The 13,903-nt window shown below is 39.0% G+C and overlaps 1 non-coding gene across 1 annotated transcript; it reads right to left on the bottom strand.

The window, feature by feature from the left end:
• Nucleotides 1-630: 630 nt before the first annotated feature.
• Nucleotides 631-736, bottom strand: LOC121978904. The gene has a single exon (XR_006111232.1). It is a non-coding gene; the product is annotated as a small nucleolar RNA R71 (small nucleolar RNA).
• Between the last annotated feature and the right edge of the window lie 13,167 nt (nt 737-13,903).

Raw genomic sequence — 13,903 nt, 5'->3', positions numbered from 1 at the left:
TGTATACTTTCTAACTTCTTGGAAACTCTTTTGTAGCAATTTTAATTCTGCATTTCTTTTGTTCTCTAACATTCCAATCTTACTTTTCTCTGTTTTAAATTTCTTTATTCGATTTAGTTTCTATTGCAATCTTGTTCTTGTGTATGCGAAGATCTAACTTTGCAGGAGAACTTTTTCCTCTTGACCCTGAAATTGATAGAACATTTCATAGAAGAAGAATTCTGCAGAGACAAATTGAAGAACAAGAGCATTTGAACATGGCTAATAGACCACTAAAGGATTATGCAGCACCTTATGCTAGGGGTTTTAGATCTAGTATTTCAAGACCCTCAGTGGAGGCAAATAATTTTGAGATCAAACCTGCAATCATTTCCATGGTGCAGCAAAATCAATTTGGTGGAGGACCACATGAAGACCCTAATAAGCACTTAGAGGTCTTTTATGAAATATGTGGGACAATGAAAATGAATGGTGTTCCTTCTGAAGCAGTGCGATTATTATTATTTGGGTTTTCTTTGAGAGATAGGGCCAAACAATGGTTGAATTCTTTGGCTCCTAACAGTATCACCACCTGAGAACAATGTGAGCAACAATTCCTTGATAAGTTCTATCCCCCAAGTAAAACTGCTCATATGAGGAATTTGATTGCAAGTTTCAAACAAGATAACTCGGAATCTCTATTTGAAGCTTGGGATAGATACAATAGTATGCTCAGACAGTGCCCTCACCACGGTTTGGAAAGATGGTTAGTGTTGCACACTTTCTATAATGGTATTAATTATCATACCAAAGTGTCCCTTGATTCAGCTGCTGGAGGGGCACTCATGAATAAAAATTTGGATGAAGCTGAGGAAATCATAGAGAGTGTAGCACAAAATCATCATCAATGGGCAAATGAAAGAAGTGGTGGTCATTCTTCAATAAACCCAATAACAAAAGCATCAGGAGAGTTTGATGTTGATGCAGTGACTTTATTGGCTGCAAAACTTGATGCTCTTACAAAGAAATTTGAGAATATGGGGACTAGTTCAAATATGGTAAATGTCATTGCTGTATCTTGTGAAGTATGTGGGAGTTCAGAACATTCAAATGACTCATGTCCATTGGGAGCTATCACTGCACAAATTAATCAATTGGAACAATGCGATGCAATCATGGGTTTCAATCAAAGACAGAACAACCCATACTCAAATACTTACAACCCTGGATGGAAAAATCATCCAAATTTCTCTTACATAAATAATCAAGATCAAGGACCATCTATGGGGGCAAGACCAAATTTTCAATCTGGGCAACAAAATTTCCAGCAACAATCTTTTTAAGGCTTTCCTACATCTAAAATTGAAAAGATGCTTGAAGAAATTATCTCCACTCAAAATGAAATGAAGCAGGATCTATTGAAGCTTACTCAGAGAATGGATAATTCTGAAAAGCATCAAAAGATTCAGGATAGCCAAATTGCCCAGCTAACTTCCTCATCTTCTAGAGCACCAGGACAACTTCTTGGAAAACCTGATGTAAATCCTATGGAGCATTGCAACATAATTGAGCTTAGGAGCGGACGGACCTTGGGAAATCCCCAAGTGACTGCTCAAAAAGGGATGCAAAATGAAGAAGAGCTCTCTCCTCCTACACCTAATCAGATTTTTAATAATGAGGAGAATACCATTGAGGTTGAAGAGACTCTCCCACTGAATCATCAGAGTAAAGTTATCCCTTTTCCCCAAAGACTCAATATGTTTAAAAAGGATGAAGAATTTGGCAAATTTTTGGAGAATGTTAAAGAGATATGCGTTGAAGTTCCTCTTATAGATGTTATTCTTCAAATGCCAAAGTTTGCCAAGTTCCTGAAGGACATCATGTCAAATAAAAGAAAGAGAGGAGATGTAGAGACCATTGCACTTACTGAGGAATGCAGCGCTCTTTTGGTGAAGAACACTTCCCCAAAGTTGAATGATCTAGGGAGCTTTTATATTCCTTGCAATATAGGAACATAATTCATTGAAAAAACTTTTTGTGATTTGGGGGAAAGTGTTAGCCTCATTCCCTATTCAATTTGTAATAAGTTAGGTCTCAAAAATATTAAACTTACTACTATAGCACTTCAACTTGCTGATCATTCCTGTAGGTACCTTATGGGTATTATTGAAGATGTACCAGTAGAAGTTGGTGGGAGTATTATTCCCACAGATTTTGTTGTGTTAGACATGGAAGAGGACCCCAAAATTCCTATCATATTAGGAAGATCATTCCTTGCTACAGCTGGAGCAATTATTGATGTTAAAAATCATAAGTTGGCATTGGTAATTGGTAAGGAACGGTTGGAGTATGATTTATCTAATGTCTCTAACCATGTTTCTTCTCTTTTAAATGCTTGTAGCAGGGCAAGCATTTACAAACTTGAGGAATGGAATTTTCATCCTCATGGAAGACCACCTAATGAAAAGAATAATTTGGTGGAGGATGTTGAGAGGAGAACTCCCAACAAAATTGAAAAATATGTTTGCCCTCCGAGGGCAAGGAAACGAGAAGGATAAGTTGGATTGGTCGAGCTAAAGACCCTAAACAAGCGCTTCTTGGGAGGCAACCCAAGGGTTCTTTTTGTTAGTTATATTTTGTATTTTCATCTTTATTTTGTTTTCACTATGTTTTAGTTTTGTTTCCAAGTTGAAATCTACTTCTATGAGTTGGCCATGACTTCTTCATGGGCATGGAAGTATTGGAGAAGTGGATTAGGAGAGTAAACATCAAATGGAGTAAAACAAGGCATGGCCGTGTACTGCACACGGCCAGGCAAAGGATGCAGAGAAGGAAAAGGATCTGGCCGTGTCTACCAGACATGGTTGTGTGAAGTCTGTAGAGAAGGAAGGGAGCATGGTCGTGTACCAGACACGACCGTGCAAAGAATCCAGAGAAGGAGAGTTCTTTGGCCGTGTCCCAGACACGGCCGTTGGAGGAAAGCCGAGAAGAAGGAAGTTGTGGCCGTGTCTCAGACACGGCCGTGTAAAAAATTCCAGAAAAGAAGATGGGCATGGTCGTGTCCCAGACACGACCGTGTGATGGGGCGTGAATGAGGTAGTGTAATGAAACACGACCCAGTCTATACCCTCTAAAAGGGTTAGGGCAAAGGGTGTGGGTGGTACACGGCCGTGTACCGCCGCATATTCTCTTCTTTATCCTCCTTTCTCATTTTGCTATTTCTAGGGTTTCAAACTACTTCTTCTAACTTTTCTTTCTCATTCTTTTTGAAAGGATTGAATTGTTTCTTCATGGCAAATGTGATTAAGGAGACTTCAGCCACGGGAAAAGGAAAAGAGAAGATGGTTGCAATAAAAGGGAGGAATTCTTGTTTTAAAAGTATCTCTAATAACTTTGATATCATTTTCTCTAGTGAAGAGCAACAGCTTAGATATACTTCTTTATGTAAACGTCCTCTTGTGAGAACTAAGTTTATTGATGAAGTAACTTTGGAAACTCTAGGGTTTAGGGAAGATTTGAATTGGTTATTTGAAAGAATATGTTGGAATGGTTTAATGAATATGAAATACCCTACCTACCCTAGAATTGTTTTTGAATTTTTAAGCTCTATTGTGGTTGATAATGTTCAAGGTGGGGGTAAACTAAGTTTTCGACTATTTAATGATGATTATGAATGGACATTAAGCGATTTTAACACTTGTTATGAGTTGCCTCAGAATGATTTGTGTACAATTTTACCTCAGTTTAAAAGTTCACGTTTTTGGCAACACATTTCTGAACAATCACACTTTAACCCTCATAATTTCAAAGCTCTTCACATTATTAACCCGATTTTTAAATATGCTTATTTGGTCATGAAGAATACCATATTTGGAAGATAAGATAAAGAGGGATCGGTAAGACTTATGGATTTGTATTGCTTGTGGGCAATGGTTGAAAGTGCACCAATTAATTCTGGTTATTTATTTCTTAAACATTTGGTGAAATTAGGAAAATCGGATTTTACTACACCCATTGTTCTAGGAGGATTACTTACTCAAGTGACTTTAATATTAGGGTGTGATTTAAGCGAATTGGAAATGGTTGAAAATTCTTGTGGATTGGATTTAGATTCATGTTTAGCAATTAAAATGATTAAGCGTGAAGAACATGGATTTAGTCTAATTATTAAAAATGGTTTTCCTTTGAAATTGCCAAATCATGATCTTACTACCATCCATGATAAAGAAAATTGGTGTTTGAAATTAGCTAGGCAACAATCTAGAACATTGTCATCTTTTACCCCAAGGAATGTTCCCAAGGCTAGTCAAGATGTCCATAGTTTCATGTTCCAAGAACTTCACTCTATTTTGAACAATATTCATAATGATTTAGACTCGACTAATGAATTCCTTACAAGTAAGGAACACATGGAAGAGGAACAATTTAAAAAGTTACAAGATTGTTTTAGGAGTGAGAGGGAATTGTGTGAAAAGATTTCTCAATTTATAAATTCCTATAGGACCCATTTTGAGTTTAATGAAGATTTTCGGGGGTATATGAGGTTTTTCCAAGATGATGTTGACAAACTTTTCGAATATCATATGTTTGTTAGAAATGAAGTAAGGTGGTTTATAGATTATTTCCCTTTTATTCTGCCTGAATTTCCTGATCTTCCTCCACCTCCACCATACTGAATTTCCTGATCTACCTCCACCTCCTCCACCTCCTCCATATTGATTTCATCGGGACGATGAAAAGTTTGGGTCCGGGGGGGTGTCAAACCTGATTTCTTTTTGTTTCAGTTTTTGACTTTTTTTTTTTGTTTTCTGCATGTGTAGTTTTTGTCTTGCTTGAGTTTTTGTTTTTTTTTTTGTTTTTGAAATAATTTTGGCAAACATCTTGAGAGCATCAAAACTTCACTTATATGCTTTCTTGTCTTCAAGATAAAATGTTAGCACGTTCATTATCTAGATTCATGATGTTGTAAATGATGCTAGTAGTAAGCTTTATGTACTTCTTTTCTCTATCTTGGGTAGCATGAAATAAGATAAGAATCATATGGAGATGAGCTTTAGTCTTGGCTTGACCTTAAGAATCTTATTTTCACTACACTTTGTCTTGATGCTTGAATGGTTGATATCATTGAAATAGTCATGATTCATCTTGTTTGCTTAGTACTTGGTTTCCATGGTGATTTTTCAAACTTCATTTTGGTTACTGGATGAGGCTCAACTCATTCAAGCTCATTTGGAAAAATCAAAATATCCCAGCATTTGTGCTAAAAGTACACTTGTGAAATAAGATTTGCACAATGCAAATGTTTATGAAAAAAAATTGAAAAAAAGGTGAATATGAGATATACAAAATAGTTGTCGTGAGTGGAATCTAGCAAGTCACCCCTTTGAGACCGAGTTAGGTTACTAGGGAAATGACTGCTTAGTTTCTCTTGAGATTGAGCACACCTTTGAGACCTTGGGTTGATTGAGAAATATGAACCAAGTGAGTGGCAAGTAAGTGTCTATCACTGGTTACTTGTCTCTCACCAGAAACATTAGGAATTCAAATTTGATGACGACTTGACTAGGACATAGATTGAAACTTGAAGGGTTTTTGAGTTACTTTTACACTGTGCACAGGATGCTTAAGCTTGAGCCATACTTGATTTGTTTCCATGATTATGCTTGGTATTGGAACTCTTTGATAGAGTTAGGAAAGTACATTAGGGTTTATGAATGCGTTGTAGAACATATGAATTTAGATTGTAGCATTTTGCTTGAGGACAAGCAAAGGTTTAAGTCTGGGGGTGTGATGTGCGTAGATTTTATATACTTTTATGCATGTTTTGACGAACATTTACATACTTTGAGCATGCTTGATCTATTCATTTTTGTACTTTCAATCTTCCTTTTAGCATATTTACTCTTTTTGTTTGGAGATATACTTTTGTGCATTTTCTGTACACAGGAGTCGAATTCGGTGAAGATTCTGCATTCTTGGATAAAACTTATGATCTAAGCAAGAGAGAAAGCACCTGGTCGTGTACCAGACACGGCCTTGCATTGGTAGGGAGCTCTGGCCATGTGGAGTTCAGAGGCCGTGTGATAGCAATAGCAAAGGAAGAAGTCCAGGCCGTGTGAACCTCACACGGCCGTGTCAAGTTTTGAAGCAAATCTTACATGGCCGTGTGGATCTATATGGTCGTGTAAGGTTTCCAGAGACTAAGAAGGCCTTGGCCGTGTGCACCACACGACCGTACAGGGTTCCCAGAGCTTAAAAGTGTTCTGGCCGTGTGCACCACACGACCGTGCCAAGTTTCCAGAAGCTGGGACAGTCTAGGCCGTGTGGATCTACACGACCGTGCTTGGAGGTCTTTAAGAGAGTTGTCCACGGCCGTGTACCACACATGGCCGTGTATAGATGGCAGAGAGGGGAAAGGCTCTGTCCGTGTGAACCTCACACGGCCATGCCTCGGGGTCGTGTGGCGCCCAAAAGCTTCCCTCTATTTAAGGCCTCCTTGGAGATTTGAAAGGGGATCTTCTCTCCTTTGGGAGAAAGCAAGATTTGGTGGATTCCTCCCATTCTTGGGAGGATTTTTGGGCAATCTAAAGGGAGATCTTGGCGAATTCGACTCCGGAAGCGAGGATTGGATCCGAAGATGGAGCTATATTGTAGATAAGTTTTCTTTCTTTCCTCTTCTTGAATTGGGATTGAAGAATGCTTGTAATCTTCTTATCTTTGGTCTTCTTCCTTCGTTTTATGGAGTAGATCTTGTTGTTCTAGGATGGAGGGAGTATTTGTGAGATAAATTGATGTAAACTCTTGTGGATTTGTCATTTCTTGTTTTCTATGATGTTGCCTAGTTTGTATCGATTGAATCTTGAATGATTAATTGTGATTAGGGCTTAATTCTCATTCTTGATTGATCGTTTGGATATCTTATAGACTTTGTAGGGATAAACCCTCACTCGATTTTCCGAGGGATCCACGTGACAGGTGCAAGTCCGTGTAAGGACGTTTGGGGGATAATCTTGAAGGGGAAATGAGAATATATAAAAGGGGTAGGATAGATTTTATGATTCAATCCTTGTATCTTTATGGGTTAAGAAGCTATGAACTTCTATGTTGATATCCGAGGGAAGCATAGTAATAGGTGCAATCCTGTGTAAGGACAACGTATGTTCATATCTAATTGATTACATTTAGGTACATTTTTCAGTCCTAAGCCGGTGATCTATTGCAAGAGAGAACCGACAACCTTCTACAATTATTAGACAATTGAGAAATAATAATTGGTAAACCATATACATTCAAGAGATCTTACAAAGAAATCAAAACTCCTAGAACCTCCCTTTATCATAACTCAAACCCCCAAATTCTTGTTTGTTAGTCTTTCATTTTAGATTTGTTTTTCATGCTTAGCATTTGAAACCAATTGATTAGTTGTTTAGCTAATTCGCTTTGAGATATTTCTAGTGCTTATTCCAGTCCCTGGGGATACGATAATCTTTTATATTACTTGCGACATTTCCGTACACTTGCGGAACGTAACAATGGGCTGACTTTGAGGCAGAGTTTTATGAAGAATTCTTTCACCAGCGTATCACCAATAAGCACTATGAAGAGTCTATAGAATTCAGACAAGGTGACCTGTCAGTGGAAGAAGCAGTAAAGAGATTCAATAGGCTAGCTCATCTCTGCCCAGAGCTAGTAAGCACGGAGAAGGAACGAGTCAGACTGATGCTCAGGATGCTGAGGCCAGTGATAGCACTTAATGTGAGTAGTGGAACTCACCAGCCTCAGACTGGCGAAGAGCTGGTTAGTAGAGCATTAGTCGCGGAGCACTATCTAGACAACATCAAGGCACAACGTGCGCAACACAAGCCAGTCAAGATCGAAGACAAGACAGTAGGGAGTCAGAAACTTCAGGTAAATAAGCAGCACTGGAAGGGCAAAGATAACAAGAGAAAGTAGTGGAACTCAGGAGGTAACCAGAAAGGAGGTCCAACAAACAAGCAGACCAAGTTCCCTCCCTGTCCTAAATGTGGGAGAACACACCCAGGAGCCTGTCTTTTGGGTAAGATGGGATGTTATTCATGTGGGCAGGAAGGACACATGGCTAAAGAATGCCCTAACAAGCTCAAAGCACCTCAACCACAGCCGATACAATATGGAGGCAAGCCTCAGTTACATTATATGCCTGCAACTCTGGAAGGACCTCAGCTCAGTCAAGGAAGGTTGGAAGCCCCACCAGTTCCAGCCAGTGTCAGAGTATTCTCCTTCACTAAAGAGAAAGCTGCTAGTGCCTCTACGGTCATAACAGGTCAAGTAGTTATTTTTCAGCATTTAGCTACTGCACTATTTGATACTGGGGCGACCCATTCTTTTGTATCAATATCCTTTGCCAAAGAATTACAGGTACCTACAGAAAACATGAACTCCAAGTTCCTGACGACCCTACCTTCTGGGGAAGTCATGGAATCCAACCAGTGGCTTCAGGATGTACCAGTCAGAATTGCAGACCGAGAGTTATATGTTAAGGAGGTGATCAGACTTCATGGAGTTCCTAAATCTAATATTTCTGATAGAGATGAGCGTTTCACCTCTCACTTTTGGGAGTGTGTTCAGAATGCACTAGGCACCAAACTCAAGTTCAGCACAGCCCTCCATCCTCAGACTGATGGACAGACAGAGCGAGTAAATCAGATTTTAGAAGATATGCTCAGAACTTGTGCGCTAGATTTCAAGGGAAGTTCGTGCAAGTATCTGTGCTTAGCTGAGTTTGCCTACAACAATAGCTATCAGGCCACCATCAAGATGGCACCTTATGAGGCGTTGTATGGCAGAAAGTGCAGATCACCCATTTGCTGGCAAGAAACAGGGGAAAGAAAAGAAATGGAAGTAGAGCTGGGCATTCAGACTGAGATGATAGATAAGACCACTCAGGCTATCCAGAAGATCAGACAGAGGATTGAGACTGCCCAGAGTAGACAGAAAAGTTATGCTGACACACGTCGTAGGCCACTTGAATTCCAAGTAGGGGATTCAGTTTTTATCAAAGTCGATCCTATGAAGGGAGTGATGAGATTTGGCATGAAGGGAAAATTAAGTCCTCGCTATGTAGGACCTTACCTGATTACAGAAAGGATTGGGAAGGTAGCTTACAAGCTGGACTTACCACAAAACATGTCAGCAATACACAATGTATTTCATGTCTCTATGCTAAAGAAGTGCATCCACGACCTTAGCCAAGTGATTCAGCCTCAGTCGGTGCAGATCCAGGAGGATCTTAGCTATGAGAGCAGACCTACACAGATAGTGGACAGAGCAGTCAAGAGACTAAGAAACAAAGAAGTACCACTAGTGAAGGTTATTTGACAGAACCAGAAGCATGAGGAAGTCACTTGGGAGCGTGAGGACAGTATGAGATAGAAATATCCAGAATTATTCTAAGTTCGAGGATGAACTTTTTATAAGGTATGGGAGATTGTAACGATCCAAATTTCCTTGTCTTAAGTTCTAAAAGTCCTTATTAATATTTAGAAATGCTATAGAAATATTCTAGAGATTTTTAAAAAATTTTAGAGTATTTTTATGTAATTTTTTGAGGTCATTTGGTATTTTTACTAAACGAAAGAAATTTTGACAAAAATAATGTCCAAGCCGAGATTCGAACCGCGACCTTCTACCGAACCGAATCTTAGGCAGAATCCGGCTGACCAAGTGTTCCGCAGGTATTTCGTGAAAGAGTAAGGTGCGAAATATTCTTAAGCAATAGTTGATAACAGAAATAACCTAGGTTATAAAAAGGGAATCATTTTCTCTCCCCGAACCCTAACTCCTTTTCCTCTCCTCTCTCGTGATGGCGCCGGCTCCTCTCGGGTGAAAACGACCAAGGAACTAGCATCTTTCCAGCGGCCGACCAAGGGGGATTCCACGAGCTCTTCTCTGATTAGAGGCCCTCTCGTCGAAGAGAACACGCGGACACAGAGGAAGCGCCGAGATTTGGAGCTCACTCGAAACCCTAGAACCTTCCTTCCTCGGTTGTAAGTTTAGGAACAGTCGGTAAGTTGCTACTCACTTACGGTAAGGGTAGTTTCGAGTTTGATTTGGCGTTTTCTTTGTGTTTTTGGGTATGCCGTGAGGAGGGATGAGTTTAAAGGGTTTCTGCCGTGAGGTTGAAAGGAAAAACATGGAGAAAAAAAAAGTGTGAGGAGAATTTAGTTCCTTTTGGTCACCTGCCGTGCCACAGTTTCGGGAGGAATTGCTTCGTTTGGTTTTCGGATTTTAGTTGTAGAGAATTATGATGTTTAGGGATCTTAGAATAGATTCAAGATTTTGCTTGCTTTCTTGCTAATCTGTTGAAGCATGATTGGAGATTTTGGTTGCTTTACAAAAAGGTTTAAGTTGTGAATTTGTTACATAGGTTTGTTTTAACTTTACAGCAAGCTGAATTTGATCTTATGCAAGGAAAAGGGGCACGAGTAACTCCCTTGGGGTTGCTGTGCAATTCGGCTATTTAGCTGAACATCAGAAGGCATAGATTTGTTAATTAGCATGTAGTTTCCTTTATGTTGTTACCTTATTGTTGCTTATTGTTGATTTAGAGCTGCGGTATAGTTTATTGCGCTATGAATTGGGCACGAACAACCCTTACTGTTGGTTTCGGTTATGCTATACAATGAACAAGAACAGTTCATTAGTTCTATACCAGCTTTAAAGCTTATAGTGCAGAATTTGGATTAGCATAATGTAGTGCAGATTTTGTTAGTTATGTATGCAGAATTCCAATCATAGTGCAGATTTTTGTAAGCTTATAGTGCAAACTGTGTAAGATTATAATGCAGAATTTTATTAAGCTTGAATGCAGATTTTTGATTAAGCTTATATGCAGATTTTTGTTTAAGCATTTCAATGTTAGAAGTTGTTTAAACATTTCAGTTTTTTTTTTTTTTTTTGAAGAAGTATCCTTTTATTAGAGGTATTAACAAGTATAAGAAAGATAAGGAAAAGAAAGAAAAAGGCCAAGGCCTTAAGTAGACCCCAAAGTCAAGACTTTAGGAATTTTAGCACACAAGGTGCTTGTTAAAATGTCAAGGCATTTAAAGAAGAAGTAATTAAAATGTTTTACTTTGAAAGGCTAGTACCCGACTTCCGAGGTTGTCGTTAAACAAATCCAGGTGACCAATTTCAAGGTCTTGGCCTTGGTAAGACCAAGGTCTTTACCCTCGTAGGACTGGTGACTAGTTACCACAGTCCCTATTAGGGAGCGCACATTGGTACTAAGCCTGGGCCCAAGAAGAGTTTATTATTATTTTGAAGTATTAAACTATATATGTATTTGAACTAGCAAAGCAAGTGTCATAAAAGTTTAATTCAGCAAATTAGCATCTTTATTCCCAAGTTCAGCAAGTTAGAACTGATGGTTTCTTTTAGCACTGCAAACCTTAGTTTGGTTGCTACTTTCATGAAGCATTGCAAATATTAATTTTTAATTAGTAGATTTCTAGATTTCTTTGCTATTAGAATCACATGAGTAGATTTCTTAGCTTTCCTTTGCTATTAGATTAATAGGAGCAGCTATATATATATGTTTTCTTTTAGAGCATTCAGATTCTAGTTTCTTCTTGTATACATGCATATTCGAGTTTTTATGAGTTAGATAGCGCTTACTAAGCATTCGCTTATAGTTTGCATTTCCTCTTACCGCAGATAAAAGAAAGGAAAAGCTATAGTAAAGGAAGGCGACAAGGAGGTGGGGATGATGTGTGATGCCAGGACTACGGGAGAGACTTGGGACATTATTGAGTTTTCGTGGTTTAATGGATAAGAAACGTTTAAGATTGTACTTTATATTCCATGTCATTTGAGATTGTACTTTATACTCCATGTCATTTGAGTCTATTCTTGTTTTAGATTGCATGCTAAGATGAGTTCAATTTAGTTAGTAGGTACTTTGTGGTTGCATTGAAATATAGTTTCATATGTTTCTGCTATTATGTGTTATATGTGCATGTCAGTATTGTATTGTTCTTTAGTCCTGTTGAACTACATATACTCTGTCAAAATTTTAAGTTTTCTGGAAAAAATTAAGTACAGATTTTTATATTAGTAAGTAAGAATCTATAGTAGTTACGTAACGAACACCTTTAGAGAGTAGTGAGAAGGGTGGTCGTTACAGAAATCACCCAAGCGAGTAGAGCCAGAGTGGAAGACCCAGACATAAAGTCAACTTAGAGTTGACTAGAGTCCAAGTGCCCGGAGCTACTCCACTCGAACCTCTTTGGTCCAATTGGGGTACCTTGGTGAGGCACCCCAGGTCAAAAGCGGTCTGGGCGCCTGGACCTGGTCAAGGCTTCTAAACCAGGAAAACCTTATCTTGACCGAGCCATTGTGACGTGGATAAACTTTATCCACACCCAGGCGCTCGGACAATGCCACGTCAACAATGGTTGTAGGATCGTTGCGCTAGAGGGGAGTGGATAGCGCTTGTGGTTTTCACGTTCATTTTAAAACAATCAAAGAATAGTCGAGAGAAAGCAATGGAATAAAGAAAACAAGAGCAATGCTAACATGCCAAGAGTTACTTGGTTCGGAGCCTGTGGCAACTCCTACTCCAAGGCCAGACGTGAGAGTGCTTTCAAAAGATAATCACTAATTAATCGTAAATAGTACAAGTATAATTTTAAATGATTACAAGTAATTATAAAAGTAAAGAATACCGATGACTCAGAAATTTAAAACTTCAGCGCGGTGGTCGTCGAGGGCACCTTTTGAGCATCGAGGAAGAATTTTCACAGCAGTAAAGGTGCTTGGAATGTTGTATTTTAGGTACTGGTCGAATGCTGCTTTTATAGGCTTTCCAAGTGCCTGGACCGTGACATAGGCCTATCCAATCAGCGCACTCCAGCTCGGGGAACAGATGAACTTTGGTAGTCTGGGTGCCCAGACTAGCTCCGGGTGCCTAGACCATGAGGGTGCCTGGCTAGGCGAGGGTCGCCCGGGTTGCTGTTCGATGAAGGCAGCTCGAGCACCCGGACCCCCCTATTTTGCCACTTCATTTTCCTGCAAAACAAGATTAGTCCAGGTAATAATATATAATGAAATATAAGTTTTGACAGTCTTTGGACTGTCTGCTTCTGACTTTGAGTTTTGCTGAAACTCTAGGTCGGACCGATGCCTATTGTTCCCTCTTCAGGGAATGCATCCTCACATACTCCTCTCAAGAGAGATTACCTTTTGCCAGATCGATCCTCCAAATGGTCTGGACTTCTGCTCAATATCTGAGGTTTTAGGTCTTTTCCGCTGGACGCCCAATCCATGACCCATCTAGTCTTCCACCTGGTGTCTGTAACCCCTAGGACTTCCACCTAGAATCCGTTATCCTAGGATTTCACCTGACGTCATCGTCCTGCTAAGACTTCACCTAGTCCTTTAGAATAGGACTTCATTGCCTAACCACAGCTAGGACTTTCTTTTGTCTAAGATCACTTAGGACTTTCCTGCATACCTAGTTTAGCTTATTAGATCACAAGACGACTTAACTTTGAACTCTTTTCCATAATCAAAACTTAGGTTCAATCATCTGGTGCTTTCTGCACCAACAATCTCTCTTTTTTTTATTATGGCAATACAATTAAAAGTTAAATTTAAAACAAGTAGAAAACCATACAGATAACAAGAAACGCTAAGTAAGAAACTTTTTCAAAAACTAAGTTTCTAAGATTTTGAAAAGGAACTAAGAAATTATTTTTAAAGAGTTCAAAGACTCCTCCTAAAACATAGCATTTTCTTACATACATAGATATGAGGAACCTTTGTTAAGTACTGAAAAAAAGATTTCTTATACAAGCTTAGTTAAGAAAACACTTTGGTTAAGTACTAAAAAGATTTTAAAAATTTTTGATAAAGACTTAAGTACTTAGTTTTAAAAAGATTTTGATCA

Source organism: Zingiber officinale, chromosome 4B (assembly GCF_018446385.1).
Source record: "Zingiber officinale cultivar Zhangliang chromosome 4B, Zo_v1.1, whole genome shotgun sequence".
Lineage (NCBI taxonomy): Eukaryota > Viridiplantae > Streptophyta > Magnoliopsida > Zingiberales > Zingiberaceae > Zingiber > Zingiber officinale.
Note: the sequence above shows the minus strand (reverse complement) of the source record. Positions and strands in the feature narration are given on the sequence as shown.